The 15446-nt window shown below is 44.8% G+C and overlaps 1 protein-coding gene across 1 annotated transcript in view; it reads left to right on the forward strand.

The window, feature by feature from the left end:
- The first annotated feature begins 9778 nt into the window (after nucleotides 1-9778).
- The window catches only part of FYCO1 (FYVE and coiled-coil domain containing 1), a 60468-nt gene continuing 54800 nt past the window's right edge, over nucleotides 9779-15446 (forward strand). Inside the window, exon 1 of the mRNA XM_012720513.1 lies at nucleotides 9779-9862. The gene's annotated coding sequence lies outside the window, so the exon portion shown is untranslated. The remainder of the gene's footprint in view (nucleotides 9863-15446) is intronic.

Raw genomic sequence — 15446 nt, forward strand, 5'->3', positions numbered from 1 at the left:
AAGGAGTTTGGCAGTGCAGGGAGAGGTGGACAGAGTTGGAGTAGAGGCATAAATGGTAGGGGGGGGTTCATCATTGAGGGTGCTATGGCTGTGGGGGTGGGAGTGAAAGAAACATGTCACACCAGTCTCACTCTTCTGGGCAAAAGTGGCTTTCCACCTGCAAAATTTATATTACTGCCCAGAAAAAAACATTTCTTGGATTCTGAGTTCGACATTTATCACTCATTTATATCTTTATTTAGACATGGCTTTCTAAAACATGAAAGGATTCCCAGAAAGGATCATCCTTCAACCTGTATGGGGATGAAACTCAATGTGTGTGAAAATTGTGCAGATACAGGTTGCTGGCATAACACTGCCCATTAGAGTTGGTTTGGGAGGTGTTGCTGACTGGGTGCACTGCAAAAGTACCTCTTCCTCAAATAAGAATAATCAGAATGAAACTGGGATTCTAAAACCATACAACTAGGTGGAGATATGTTCTGTTTTTCCAGTTTCTAATATGTGGACTGGCACCATATTTAGTTCATAAATCTCTCATTAAAAGAAAGAAAGCAAGAAGTACTACTTTCTACACAGAACATTTATTTGGATTTTTAAAATCATGTATATATATAATCTTATAAATGTATAAGATTATATATATACATATATACATTTATAAGATGATATATATAATATATACTTAAGATTATATATGTAATATATAATCTTATGTATATGATATTGATCACATATATATATATTTACATAATTATTCATTTTGTACATTTTTTCATCTCGGCTGTAATCCCTGTGAACTCTCACCACCAATTCACCCATGTGCCATCACATAGTCTAGTGTGCTTTCCTGCCCCATTTTTGATCTTATCTCCCTCTCTGTCCTCATAAAATGTCTCTGGTTTTTAGTTGTTTGTTGATTTTCATTTTTACTTTATTACAATTTTTTTTTCCTGATCCCTTACACTCCTGCTATGGGTGAAACCATCTGGTATTTTTCTTTTTCTTTCTGGCTTATTTCACTGAGCTTGATCCCTTCCAGCTCCATCCATGGTGCTACAAATGACAACAGTTTATTTTTGATTGCTGTGTAATATTCCACTGTTATACATACCACATCTTCTTGATCCATTCATCTATTTTGGGGCATTTGGGTTGATTCTATAGCTTCCATATTGTAAATAGTGCAGCAACAGACATAGGATTACAGGTGTCCTTTTGAGTTAATATTTTTTGTGTCCTTTGGGTAGAGACCTAGATGTGGAATCACTGGATCATATGGAAGCTCCATTTTTAGCAGTTTGAGCAACCTCCACACAGGTGGAGTAGTGGTTGTACCAGTTCGTATTACCGCTGGCAATGTAGGAGAGTTCCTTTGTCTCCACAACATTTGTTATTGGTAGATTTTTAAATATGTGCCATTCTCACTCATGTGAGATGGTTTCTCATTATGGGCTTGGTTTGCATTTTCCTTATGATAAGAGATGTTGAACATTTTTTTGAATGCCTGATGGCTGTCTCATTTCCTCTTTGGAGAAGTGTCTTTTTAGCTGTTCTGCCCATTTTTTTTTAAAGATTTATTTATTTATTCATACAGAACTGGGGTACAGGCCAGAGATGTGGAGGGTGAGAGGATTCACCAGAGACAGAGCGGGAAGCAGAACAGGCAGATCGATGAAGTACACTGCTGAGGGGAGCAGCGGGCGGGTCAGGAGAGGTCTGCCGCGCCATGTGGTCACCTCCCGGGCAGGCAGGGATCGAACTCATGCGGAAGTGGCTTTAGTTTCTCAGTGCAGTGCTTTAACCCGCTGCGCCACCAGGGAGGGCCCATTCTGCCCATTTTTTGATGGGGTTGTTCACTTTATTTTTGTTGAGTCTCATCAGCTTTTCGTACATCTTTGTGATCAGTCATTTACCATTAGTATTGTGTGCAAAAATTTTCTTCCAATCAGTGGGGTTTGTCTTTGTTTTGTGTAATATCTCTTTTGTTGTACAGATACAGAAGCTCTTTCATTTGAGGTAGTCCCAGTTGTTTATCCTTTCCTTCACCATCTTTGCATTGGGTGATGTATCTTTAAAGATATTACTGAGGTGTGTGTGTGTGTGTACATATATATATATGTCATGTAGTATTTTGCCAATATTTTCTTCTCTATATTTATGGTTTCAGGTCTTATGTCTAGTTCTGAGAGTGTCTAGAAAAGGCCTTTTATGGTTGTATCTCAGGATACTTGAGGATGGAGACTTAAGGTAGAGTAAGATTGGAAAATTTAACTGACACCAGATTGTAGAAACCTGGAGGGAAGTAACAGTGTCTCATTCATCTTTATATCTTCCAAATATTCTGTAATTTAACCAGTTTAGTAAAGTAGCAGGATATAAAATCAACACCCAAAAATCAGTAGCTTTCCAATATACAAACAACTAATCAGAAGAAGTGGAAATAATAATAATAATAATAAAAATCCCCTTTACAATTGAAACAAACGAAAAAAATCAAATATGTGGGAAAAAACCTAACAAAAGAGGTAAAAGACCTATACAAAGAAAATTATGACACACTGTTAAAAGAAATACAAAAAGATACAAACAAATGGAAAGACATCCCCTGCTCATGGATTAGAAGAATTTACATGATTAAAATAGCCATCCTAACAAAAGCAATTTATAGATTTGATACTGTTCCAATAAAACTCTCAGTGACGTTCTTCAAAGAAACAAGTATTGATGAGATTCATATGGAACCGCAAAAACCTAAAAAGCACCTGACAAAAGAGAAAGGAGGTATCACACTCCCAGAGTCTAAACTACAAAGCCATAATAAAACTACATGCTACTGGAAGAAAAGCCATACAGACCAATGGAATCTAATAGAAAACCCAAATATAAACCCACAGCTAACCTGTAACAAAGGAGCAAAGAATATACAATGGAACGAAGGGAGTTTGTTCAACAATTGGTGCTGGGAAAACTGGGCTACTACTACGTGCAACTTCTCCCCAGTCCTCCTGCCATTCTCTCAGCTGGACCTGAAACACTTGACCTTCTACCTTCCTATCCTGCAGTCCCCAGATGAAAGGTCAGCTCTTTCAGGGAGCTTTCCCAGTCTATAAATCTGGTTGCCATGGCACTTTACTTGTCTCCTTTAGAAGAGTACTTGTTGGGCGCTCCCCGGTGGCACAACAGGTTAAAGCACCTCATTATGAAGCTCTGAAGCCACTGCAGCACCCCCAGCCAAGGAGCTGACCCACAATGGCATGGAAGACCTCTCCTGACCGCCCACTGCTCCCCTTAGCAGTGTATTTCATTGGATCTGCCTGTTCTGCTCCCCACTCTGTCTCTGGTGAATCGTCTCATCCACCACACCTCTGGCCTGTTCCCAGTTCTGTATGCATAAGTAAATAAATCTTAAAAAAAGAATAGCCCTTGTCATTCTTCACCTGTGTCACTGACATACATGTGCCACACCCCCTGCCCCATCTTGCATCCTGCCAGCCATGGTTGTCCTACTGTGTACTGAGAGGGAGCAAAAGCTGATGGCTGTCATTATTGTAAGTTATTTTTCTTGGAAGGCGTGCCGTCGGGCACTTTGTGCCTTCCTTGTCTCAGGCTATTTCTTTATAGATATTAATCTTTCTCCCCTTGCCTTCCCTTCTCAGAGTGTATTGCTTATCCTCTGTAGCAGTGGCTGTCGATCTTGTTTTTCAGTTAGTGGTGCACATACCTGCCCTGTGTACTACCCCATAGCTTCATATCCAAAGGTATAGATAAAAGCTTTGCCATTTCACACAGACCTAGGGCCAACCTTGTGAACCTGATTCAGTTCTAGATGGGACCTTTGGAAAAACTCACCTGGTGATTCTGATGTGTGTCCCAGTTAGGAATCTCTGGCTACAGCTGCTTGAAAATGGGAATTCCAAAGCCTTCCGTAGTTCCTTGAGCATGCATTTGCAGAGTAAGTACTCAATATATGCTGGTTGAATAAAGGAGCTACCAACACAAACCTCCTTTCAACTGGAGGATTCTCAGCTGGAACCACAAAGAGCTTGTAAGGCACTTTCCCCACTTCAGTTTTGGTGAGCTATTTGCCATTGTGTGGCCAGCTTTGCAGGAGTTCTAGGGCGCTCACGAACTTACAGGGGGGTGATTTCTCACCATGTATAGAAAAAAACAGCAAAAGGAAGGAGACATTGAAGTAGTTTTGGGGTAAGAGCTAGCCTATGGGCTTCTGTCAGGCTAATTATTTGGCACATTTCCAGGCTGATATAATTAAAATTTTGTTCAATTTGTATATAGAGAGCATGTTCAGTCAGGGGGCAGAAGGGTAGAGGACTCCAGCTCACACACCAACTTGGCCAAACCTGAGCACCATGGGTTTTCAGTCTATTCTTAGAAGGCAGGTTTGAGGGTCTCCTATCACTCTAGAGCCTGCCCTCTGAGAATCTTAGTCCACCATCTCCTTCTCTATCTGACCCCCGAACATTCCAGAATGCTTATCTAAGTATTTCTTTCCACACATATAGTCATATCCCTGAGGACAATTAAATACAATCGTGTCCTGCTCTTCACATTTCTAATAATGCTTTGGCATCTCTGATAAACTAACTGCCAGGGTCATTGTCATCTTTAATCAATCTGTTTTCATTTAGTCCTTAAGAATCCAAGAGAAGAGGAATTTGAATGGGGAGATGGAGGAGTATCAGGAGTATCTGAAAGGGAACCGCAGGTGAGACTGCTGAAAGGGGCAGCCAGAGGATTAGAACAGTGACCACACTCCACATTCTTTGACCGCAAGCCTTCATGCGCCACGGTCTCTTGCTTCCCCCTCCTTCTAGCCACTGAAACATCACTATTCAACCTCAGCTAGACTCCTGTGGGTCTATTTCTCCTGCTCTCTAGTAGATAAAGCAGATCTACTGGACCCAGGGCTGCAGATCTTCAACCGTGCCTAGAACCTAAAATACCCATAGTAGTTCCCAAGGAAGATCCTTGCCACAGCATTTCCACCTCAGCATACTTCAGGCCAAAATCACGGAGGAAAGAAATTCTGATCTCTGGGAATGTGTCTCCCTGCCCAAGTTTGGTCCAGAACTTGATGACTTCACTAAGAGTGGAAGATCCTTTAGGACATCAACCCAGCATTGCATTTCTAGAACATTCCTCAGTAACTTATCCAGTTAAATTGAACCAATATCCCCCAAAGAAGTGGCTTGCTACTTATCCAGCCAGAAAATTGAGTATAATTTCCTATTAGAGTCAACATTTGTGGGTTTCCTTTACTTTCACAATAAACAGAAAATGCTTTACAAAATTAGCAGTTTTGTAGCCTTTTTTTTTTTTACTCCCTTTATCCATATTATTGGCAAAGATCAGAGTCAGATTGCTGAACCAACTCTAACCAAAGTAGGAGGAGCAGATAAAGATGGGGATTTCCTTTCCTTGCAGTAGATTTTTGTCAATCATCCAGGCCAGGCAAATATGAATTACTGGTACAATATGGCCAGTGTCTGTGTAAAAAGGGGAAATTTGGACAAAGGGATAGAGTTATGTGAAGACTGGAGCTGTGTTACTACTAAACTAAGGGACACAGGAGATTGTCAGCGACCATCAGAAGCTAGAAGAGAGGAATGGAGCAGATTCTCCCTCACAACCTCACAAGGAGCTAACCTGCCAACACTGAGCTCACACTTCTAGCTTTGAGAACTGTGAGGCTGTAAATTTCTGTTGCTCAAGTCACCAAGTCTGTGGGACTTCATGATGGCTGCCTGAGCAGAAAGCACAGGGCATGAATTTCAGCAGGTGTGAGGGGAATTCTGGCCCATCTCAGAAATTTTGGTGTCTACCTTGCCCCCAGGAGGCGGCACCTAACCAAAGACTCACAAAAGAGAGGAAATTGACTTTACCAAGGCCTGTTTTGTCTGTGTAGGGTCCATGCATTTCCACAGCTTGAGTCACGCGAGGAGTTTCTGCTTCACCTCTATAAGGCACATGCTTCGACATGCAGATGTGGCTGTAATTACAGGCAGCACACTGGAGCACATGGGAAATTGAAAAAAAAAAAAAAAGTACTGATGTCTGGATCCTACCCTCAGAAATACTGATGTACTTACCTGGAGTGTGACCTGGCATCGAGATTCTTTAAAAGTACCTTGGTGCTTCTCATGTAGAGCCAAGTTTGAGAGCCACTGATCCAGTATGTAGAGTCACTTGGTCATGCACTCAGTATTTACTGAGCACCTACTATGTGCTTGTACACACCATGCCTTTCTCACTACAAATTTCAAGTTAGACACTATTACCCAATGAGAAGAGGGGTCCTGGAGAGATAAGTGACCTACTTAGTTCAGGGGTTCAGTTAGATCAGAAATTTCCAACTCAGATCTGTCTCATTCCCCAAGTACTTACTCATTGCGCACATCAAGCTTTTCCAATTCAGAGATGTGTCCATCAAAACTCAGCCTTAATCAGCAACTGGTTGCCACACAAAAATATGTGGAAAAAGATATGGAGCATGATTGTATTGTGAGTATGTCAGAAATGCCAGGGTACAACATCATGATGTCTACAACTACATTGCATTTTTAAAGAATCTTGATGCCAGGCCATGCCCAAATAGGTACATTAGTATTTCTGAGGGTGGGATCCAGACATGGTTTTTTTTTTTTTTTCAACTTCCCACGTGCTCCAGTGTGCTGCCTATAAGTAGAGCCACAACCTGCATGTTGAAGTGTGTGCCTTATAGCAATGAGGCAGAAACTCTTCACGTGACTGCAAGCTGTGGAAATGCATGGACCCAACATTTACATTGTAAATGGTTCAGCAAAAAGAAAAATGAAAAAATTGTGTTATACATAAATGTGTTCAAAACTGAAAGGAAGACAGGAGAATCTGGGGAACAAAAGGAGGCTAACTCTGGCATAACCACCTTGGGAGCCAGAGGTCACGGCTGCTCCAGAAAGCCTTCGCTCAGTGCCTCTGCACAGAGCAGGAGATGAGCCAAGGGCAGCAGCCACACTCCATCCCCACGGGAGCTGGGAAAGCTAACTTTGACTTCCTTGGCTCCTGCAGGAGAAGTGGGCTGTCTCTTACCAAGACTCATGTGGTGGAGAATCCCCCCAAGCTAGGGAAAAGTCTGGCCACCAAACACCTGGTCACAGCCTGCAGGAAAGCAGTATCATGGCAATGATACTGGGCAATGATACGTTAGAAAGGAGCCTTTGACAAGCAGTATGATCGGACCCATCCCAAAGCATTCCTTTCAGAGTGCTGCCCCTTGAACTCCTCAGTGAGAGAAACAGTGATGCTTGTAAAATGGCAAGTTCAATTACTCTCTTTTTATTTTCTTACAGCATCGTTCATTTTTGTCAATACTCTCTTCAACAGTATTGAAAATTTCCTACATCTATTCAAAGGTTATCTATTGATAACAAACATTTACTCAAAGGTTATCTATTGATAGCAAAGATAAGAATTTTTCTTGAGTTTTTTTGGGGTTTCTTTCCACATTGAGCTGTAGTTGATTTCCTTTATTCTGAGTATCAAGAACCAATTTAGAAAAAAAAAAGAACTTCATTTTGCTATTTGGAAGAAAAAAAGATCTTGGCATCAAGTACTTAAAGCCTCTTTAGGTATGCCTTGAGAATTTGAGCTTTCCGTGGGAAAAAAAATCACTTAATTAGGAATTTGAAGTCCAAGATTCTGGTGCCAGCTGTGCCACTAGCTGGTTGGTTATCCTTCTGCAAAGAATGAAGATGATAATGATGATGGTGGTAGTGGTGCAGGTGAGAGCAAAGATGATGATGATGGTCCAGTAATGAAATGGTGATCATGGTAATGATAATAACATGACCAGCAGTTATTGGGCACTAACTTTTTATTCAGCACCATGGCAGAGTGCTTGTCTTAGCTCATGTAATACAAATATGACTTGAAGTTATTATTATTGCCACTCCTAAAAATAAAGGTCAAGCACACAGAGGATAAGCAAATTACCCAAGGTTACATAGTCCAACATGGATGTTGGATCAGATGACTGACACGAAAACCTCTCGTATTTAATGCCTCATCCAACAGTTCAGACTGGGGTTGGATGAGTGATTTCCCTTTGTCCTGTCCTTCCTCCCCCTCCTCTTTTCCTTTCTTAGATTTTAACAGGAATAATGGAAGTCACTTCTCCCCAATCACTGAAAACTCATTACTTCATCTATCCCATTTACGGTGGCATCTATATCTAATTTATAAAGGATGAGGTGTCATAGCCTAAACTTAACTGAGAAATTGATGTTCCTTCCTGTATTATTCTATCCATACAACTCCTCTCTTCTCCATTTGAAATACTGGGGCTCTTGACTGGACATCACTAGCTAGCTTCATCCTGTGAGGTAGAAGCTGTTCCTGCTTTAAATGGTGAGAACAAGGGTAGAAAGTAAAGGATGATGCAGTGGGATCTAAGAAATGGAGCCCAGTGACAGGCTGAAGGACTTTGTGTACTGCTTCTTTTCGCTTTCTCTTCCCCCCCCCCAAAGATTTATTTATGCATACAAGAACTGGGGTACAGCGAGGTGTGAGGGGTGAGAGGATTTATTAAAGACAGAGTAGAGAGTGGAACAGTCTGCTGAGGGGAGCAGCAGGCAAGACACACTGCTGAGGGGAGCAGCAGGCAAGACAGGAGAGGTCTGTCCCACTATGTGGGTCACCTCCCTGGCGGGAGATTGAACTCGTGCTTCAGTGGCTGTGGATAACTTCACAGTGCTGTGCTTTTAACCTGTTGCAACACCAGTGAGGGCCCTGCTGCTCTTCTCTCTTGTGCCTATTGTAGAATTATTAGTGAATGCACTGTTCTCTTGAGTCTAGCCTGGGAATCCTTTGCAACTTATACCTAGAAGAAAGAAAATAGAAATTGGACTGTGAGTGGGGCAGAGGAAAGGTGTCAGGTAATTCATCAAAACAGTTTCTGAGTAGAGATTTTTTTTAAAGATTTATTTATTTATTCATACAGAACTGGGGTACAGGCAGAGATGCGAAAGGGTGAGAGTATTCACCAGGTACAGAGTGGGGAGCAGAACAGGCAGATCGACGAAGTACACTGCTGAGGGGAGCAGCGAGCAGGTCAGGAGAGGTCTGCCACGCCGTTTGGATCTCCTCCGGGGCAGGCGGGAATCGCGGGAATCGAACTCATGCGCAAGTGGCTTAAGCTTCTTAGTGCAGTGCCTTAATCTGCTGCGCCACCAGGGAGGGCCTGAGTAGAGATTTTAAGTAGGTCCCTGTCGTTAAGAAACGAGGTGAATCAAAAGATGTGACACGAAGTCCAGAAGTACATTATTATTTTCTATTAATAGGGTATATGAAAAAATTATTAATATTTCAGCATGTAATTAATATTCAAACGTTAAAACTTAATTTGTATCCTTATCTAAGTCTTTGGATTCAGCCTTTGATTTTTTTCACTTAGGGCACACGCATTGTTCAGCTCAAACGAGTTCAAGTTCCACAGTTCAAGTTCTCAAAAGCTACACAGGGTCCGCACCGCATTCCAAATCGCAGATCCAAGATTTGTGGACACACCTGGAGGCCGGGATCGTAAGGGTTAACCTAGCGTCGGCACCAAGCGGCAGGACTGGGCTTGGAACCAACCAGTGGAAGTTTTTAAGGCTCGGTCCTGAGGAGCATGCCGGGAGTCGTAGTCCTTGTCCATGGAATCCGGTGGGAGTTGTAGGCTTCGGCCCTGCAGAGCATGCCGGGAGTTGTAGTCCTTGTCCAGCTGCCGCGGGCTCTGCGTCATGGCCGCGCACTCCGCACTCCAGTACTCTTCCGCTTGGCCCCAGAAAGTTTCGGTTCTGCCAAGCCTTGGACTCATAAGCGTGTAAGTGCCATAGGGGTCTGGCCGGACATCAGGGGCACTAGGGCTACTCTGGGCTCGACAGCAGAAAACTTCTCTCCGGTATGGCTTGTCACCTGTTGCCATTACCGAATCTGCCCCCCCTCCCGGCCCCTGGCCCCTTGTCCCACAGAGGAACTCAGCCCGAACCCTAGTCTTTGCCCTCGCCCTCGCCCTTGCCCAGCGAAGCACTTTGGACCGGTGAAGCCGACCCAGGCCCCAGGCTACCTCTGATGGTCAGTTAGAGAGAACCCCCTACTACCTCCCCCCTCCCCCAGTTCCAATTCCATGATCCCCAACGACTGCGGGACTGCAAAGGAGCCTACCATGTGAGGAGTCTCAGAACAAGTGTTGCATCCTTTGGGCACCTAGAGACGGCCCCAGAGTTTCTGCTTACGGTGTCCCAGCGGCCGCTGACCTTTAGAAGCTGTTTCTGGCTTAGCTGGTCTGGGGCAGCCTAAACCTTGGCTTTGCAAGTTTCCATGGATGCCTGGGTCTGTTCCCTTCTCTGAGGGGGACGGTTTGTTCATCTCTGGCCACCCTCAGACCATGGTCCATCTTACCCACTGCCCCTTGTACCCAGACTCAGGGTATGGAGATAATCCCCAAATGTTCTTTCGTGAAACACCTGTGGATGAGTAGATTGTCTCTTGTTTACTGCACAGAACTTGAGCTAGAGTCCTTGCCGTTCAGAACCTAAATTGGGGTCACAAGGGGGGAGCTGAATTTTGTTTTACCTCATTTTTAGAAGAAAAGCAAGTGTGGCTGACACCTTAGTGATGTAGCTCCCTGTTGGCTCAGGTGTCTATGGATGCCCCAGGTCTCAACATGGCTTTGTTGACCACAGCCTCTCTGCCTTTCTACTTCTCTTACCGCAGCAGTTTCCTTTACTGAGAAGAAATGTGTCATTGTTCTTTGAGGGTAGAGGATCAGACCTTAATCTGCCCTCCAGCCACTGAGCCTTGTGGTCTCTGTAGCAAGTTAACACCCCCGTCCTCTGACTGACTGCCAGCTGATAAGATGGAAAAGAACTGACAGTTGACATTTGCAGCTTTCAGTGGCTTCTTAAGGGAGTGGGTTCCACTTGCCCCTCTTGCCTTTGATACCACTGTATAGTGACTGTTCTGAATCAGTTGTAATCCATTATTGTCGTTACCCCGATATCAGAGTTAAGTAGCTCTGACTTTTATCAGTGATGGGGCTTTTTTTGGATGAGAAGGGTCTGAAAATCGGAACTATTTATCTTTGTGTGGTGCTTCATTTAGTTTAGGTTGTTTTCTGTATTTTACTAGGGAAATAGTTATACAGAATCATTGAAGGAATTGTATAGTGAATATCTATATGCCCTTGTGTTGGTTCTTCAAGTAGGAATTTACATCATTAATTTTTGTACTTGCTTTAGAGTCGACCCTGTGGCTGCTTCTTGGATGATCTTTGCTCCTTGTGACTGGCTTGGGGCACTAGTGTGGGCTTAGGAGTCATGTTTCAGCCTGATGCTTTCAGGGTGGAATATTCTCTCACAGATGTTTGTGATGAGAGGAACCACCCAGGACAGAACAAGATCAAAGCAACTGGTGCCCTCAACCCAAGGCTGGTCTCCAAGGGCTGAGGTCTGCTATCTCCAGAACACACAGAGTGGGCACTCACTCAAGAAATGGCAGCCCCCACTTCATTTTAGAGATGCTTGGCTAGTGGATAACCTGGGTTTCCCAGGACAGCTGTGGTGACTCAAGACTAAGATGTCTTTAAACATGAGGCAGAGGAAGCATGTTGTTTAGCTATAGTCTCAGGGTGAAAGCAGCTCGTAGGGACTCAGCATTTGGAGCTACATGCACTGGAACAGCCTCCAGCAGAGCAGGTAAGACTCTGTTGCCTTGTAGCCAGTCAGAGGCGTGATATGAGATGATCACATTTGACATTGTCAGTCTCTGCTTTCCTAGTGACTGGTATGTTATGGCCCAGCTCCAACGATTAAACATTTTCTATTTGTTTGTCATCTCAATGACTGTTAAAAAAAAGAAGAAGCTTTTGATTGGTGAAAGAGCCTATGTTTGAACAACTAAATAAATCAGGAGAGTAGGTGCTGAGATATTTCCATGGATTTGTGTTTATTTTCTTGTTGCTTTTAGATATATGTTTAAAAATTGCCAAAACATCTGTACTGCCCCCTTGAGATAGAACAGCTTAGACCTCCAACCTCAGGCACATGGGCTTCCTGAGTTCTAGAAGAGGAAGGAAGAAGCTGTGCTTAGTTGGGCAGGAGGCCTTGTTTCCTCTTGCTCATATTGGAGCCAGGTAGCCTGGTGGATTTAGTGACGTTGGTGGTGCTTGCTGTTAGCGTGGGTGGGTCTCTGTGGCATTTGAAAGGCACCAAAGACCCGCTTCTAGTTGGGCATATCCTGTGTTTAGGCATGAGGATGTGGCATCAGTGTGGTCTGAGGATAGACGTAGGCAAGTCATTTGGTTATGCTACTGTGGCTGGTTCCAGGAGCTCAGGGGTAGGTATGATCAGCTACCTCAGGAGCTTGGAGTACAGCACCTCAGTCTGGGGCAGAAACCCAAGTGATGGGGTCCCTTGGATCAGATGAAAAACACAAAGCAAAGAAAGCATTCCAAGCGAGCCATTAGTGCAGGGAGCTGGACACACTAGGAATAGCTGTGAAAGGTCCAGGATGGACTGGTCAGTTGAACGAGAGGCGTTAGTTTAACAAGGAGGTGGGAGGAATTTCCTGCAGTTGAACCTGTGGCCCCAGATACTTTTCCCAGGGCATCTGGGGCCTTGGTTAAGAACAGAAAGGGACACTTGGAAGCCTCAGCCACAGTGAACTGTTGAGAATGTCTGTGCCTCCCCATATTCCCTCTGAAGGAAGGGGTATGATGAGCTGTCCACATTGCACCTGAGAAAAATTACCACAGTGCACACAGGTTGAAAGAGGTCTGATGACTTCCCCAGGACAGCCAAGTTTGCTAAAATTGCCTGAAAATAGTTTGGTGAGCTTAACAGATCTTGGGTCTCACCTGATCGTGGCATGATCTTTATTGCAGTACTTACAGGTAATGGAGGTTTCGCATGACTAGCCTGATGCCAGAACTCCAGACAGGTCCACTCAGCCTCAGTTGACAAAAGAGAAGACAGATATCTTGCCCATTATCACAACTCCAGCGTCAGAGTCGGGTCTTGCCACTCCTCTCTGCCATTGTAGCCTCACCTCCTGCCCCTTCTGCAACCCTTGTTGCCCTTGTCATCCAAGAAGCTCAGCAAAACTCAGATCCATCAACACCTTCCCACTCTTGCAAAGTTCCTGTTTGATGGTCGCAGGAGTGGAGAGAGGAAAGGGCCTTGTGCAGATCTGGTGAGGTGGGGTGGTGGTGGGAGGAGTTGTGATGTGATTATCTTTGGATGGGTGGGAGGCTCTGGTAGGGCTCAGGGTGGAGCTGGGGTACCCACTCACCTGCTGTCGTACTTAATCGGTCCAATCCCTCAGTTATATTATTCTGTCTACTCTTGGAAAAGTAACTCCGTATTTTCACAGTAACAACAATATAACATCTATAACTACTGCTAGATCTTTTAAATGCATTCTTTCAGCCAAAAATAATTTATGATCTATAGAGCAAAGTTTAAAAGTCAGAGAACAGACTTTTTGAAGTCTTACCCATGTTTCGCATCTTTTGAAAGATAATGGTTATTATTTAATTGTTGGTACATTCCTAATACATTCTTATGCCTAAAGTTTAGTTTGGCTTTATGTCATGCAGTCAGTCACTCAGGAAACAACTTGTCACTGTTCCTGAGGGCATTCCACGTGTCAGGCTGTGCTGGGTGCTGAGAAAGTAAGGATGAGCTTGCAGATTCGCTGGGAAGGATAGAGTAAACAAGAAATTACCATCTTGGTGAATGGCCACAAAAGCAGTGAGCGAGCTTAGCTTAGCTTAGCTTAGCGTCATGAGTATAATGCAGTTGGGGACCTGCCCACTCACCCGTCCTCAGCTCATCTCTGAGGACTGACTTGTGTGTATGTAAGCTCTCAGACTTGGCCGTAGCTCTCCTGCTGGGGCATATGCTATCTGTTTCTCCCCCTTGGAGTGTTGGTTCCGGGTAGTCCCAGCTCCTGGGTCAGGCCTCCTTCTTAATAGTGATGCCCAGCACATCGTCCTGCCAGCAAGCAGTTGGCTAGTCCATGTTGGTTGCGTGTCGTGTTCCTCAGGCTGTGGTTCATGGCCGTGACATGTTCTGCCACCTTGCATTCGTAATCACGTTGCCGCCCCCTCCCCCCAGGTGAGTTCCCAGGTGTACTGTTTTGGAGAGCTGCGGCCGCAGCCCTCGGAGTGGTTGCATAGGTGACCTCTCATTTGTTTGTGCAGCTATGCCAGTTAGTGTGCAGATTTTCATGCGCACTGTCATCACCTGCTGGATGTTTTCTCTGGATTTTCCAGTGACAGGACTGCAGGATCTACAGCCCTAAGTAGGGACGCATGGTCTCTCCTGGCAGCAGTTGCCACCTTCCTAAAAAAGAACTGGTGGCTGCTCCCTCCCCCACTCCACCCCTTAAGCCCCGAAGCAGCACCTCAGATCCATGGGCTCCTCTTAACTCTGCTCTCCTGAGTCAGTGGGCAGGAACTGGGGACAGCTTTGTGAGTGTTCAAGGTGGAGTGATCAAGATAGCTGGAGTTGTTGCTGGGAGGAAGGGACCAGGGAAGGGTTCAAGAGGCGATGGCCAAGTCCCAGGTTCTCGTTCCCTTAAGAAAGAGAGATGACGGCAAGCAAGAAGTAGGAGTGTTTGGGAGAGCTCTTCCAGGCACGCAGTTGGTCATCACCTTAATTACAGGTCTGAGGGGTTGGGTCGCTAATGCGCCCTTGTTCACGGGTGCTGAAATGTCTGCTTCTGAGCTGGCTTCCTGAGCATTCCCCTGGACACCTTCTGGAAGCTCTGGTGAGGGCACCTGCCTGCCCATCAGCCGCTTCAGCTCTGACCAGCAGGACTTCCAGGCCTTCAAAGCACAGGTACCAGCCAGGTGTCCCCTTTCCACAGGTGTTAACTAGCTAGATGCTGTTGAGTGTGCCGAACCGGGCCAAAAACAATGGGCGCTTTCAGAAAGGCTTTTAACTGATCTGAACCGTCCTGTTCTGTGGCCTGTGCACCTGACATGTTCCGCCTTGTTGGAAGCAGGGGAGGAGCCTGGCTATACACTGTCCTCTCCACAGGGCTCAGCTGTTGTGTTGGGTGCAAGTGCAAAAAACAATGAAGGTAGGGCAAGGTTGTGTTCCTGTCCTAAGCCTCTTCCTCCCCTCCTCTTTCCCCTCCCACCCTCCTTCCTCTTCTTTCGCCTCCTCTCTCCTCCTCCCCCCTTTCTGTTGTTTTTGTCCTTATTTAGACTGTATTGCTCTTGACAATGAGTTTTAGAGCCACATGAAGAGTATTAGTCATTTGCAACATAGCGTAAATAAGTTTATGTGAGTCACTTGGTGTCTTTGCGTCTTAATTTGGGACGCAACCACTGTATGTATTACTTGAGGCATCGGGGGCAGCTGGACAGGAATTTGGAGGTTAGGTAAAGCCCTTTACCT

The sequence above is a fragment of the Condylura cristata genome, unplaced genomic scaffold, assembly GCF_000260355.1.
Source record: "Condylura cristata isolate star-nosed mole 26May11 unplaced genomic scaffold, ConCri1.0 scaffold00004, whole genome shotgun sequence".
NCBI lineage: Eukaryota > Metazoa > Chordata > Mammalia > Eulipotyphla > Talpidae > Condylura > Condylura cristata.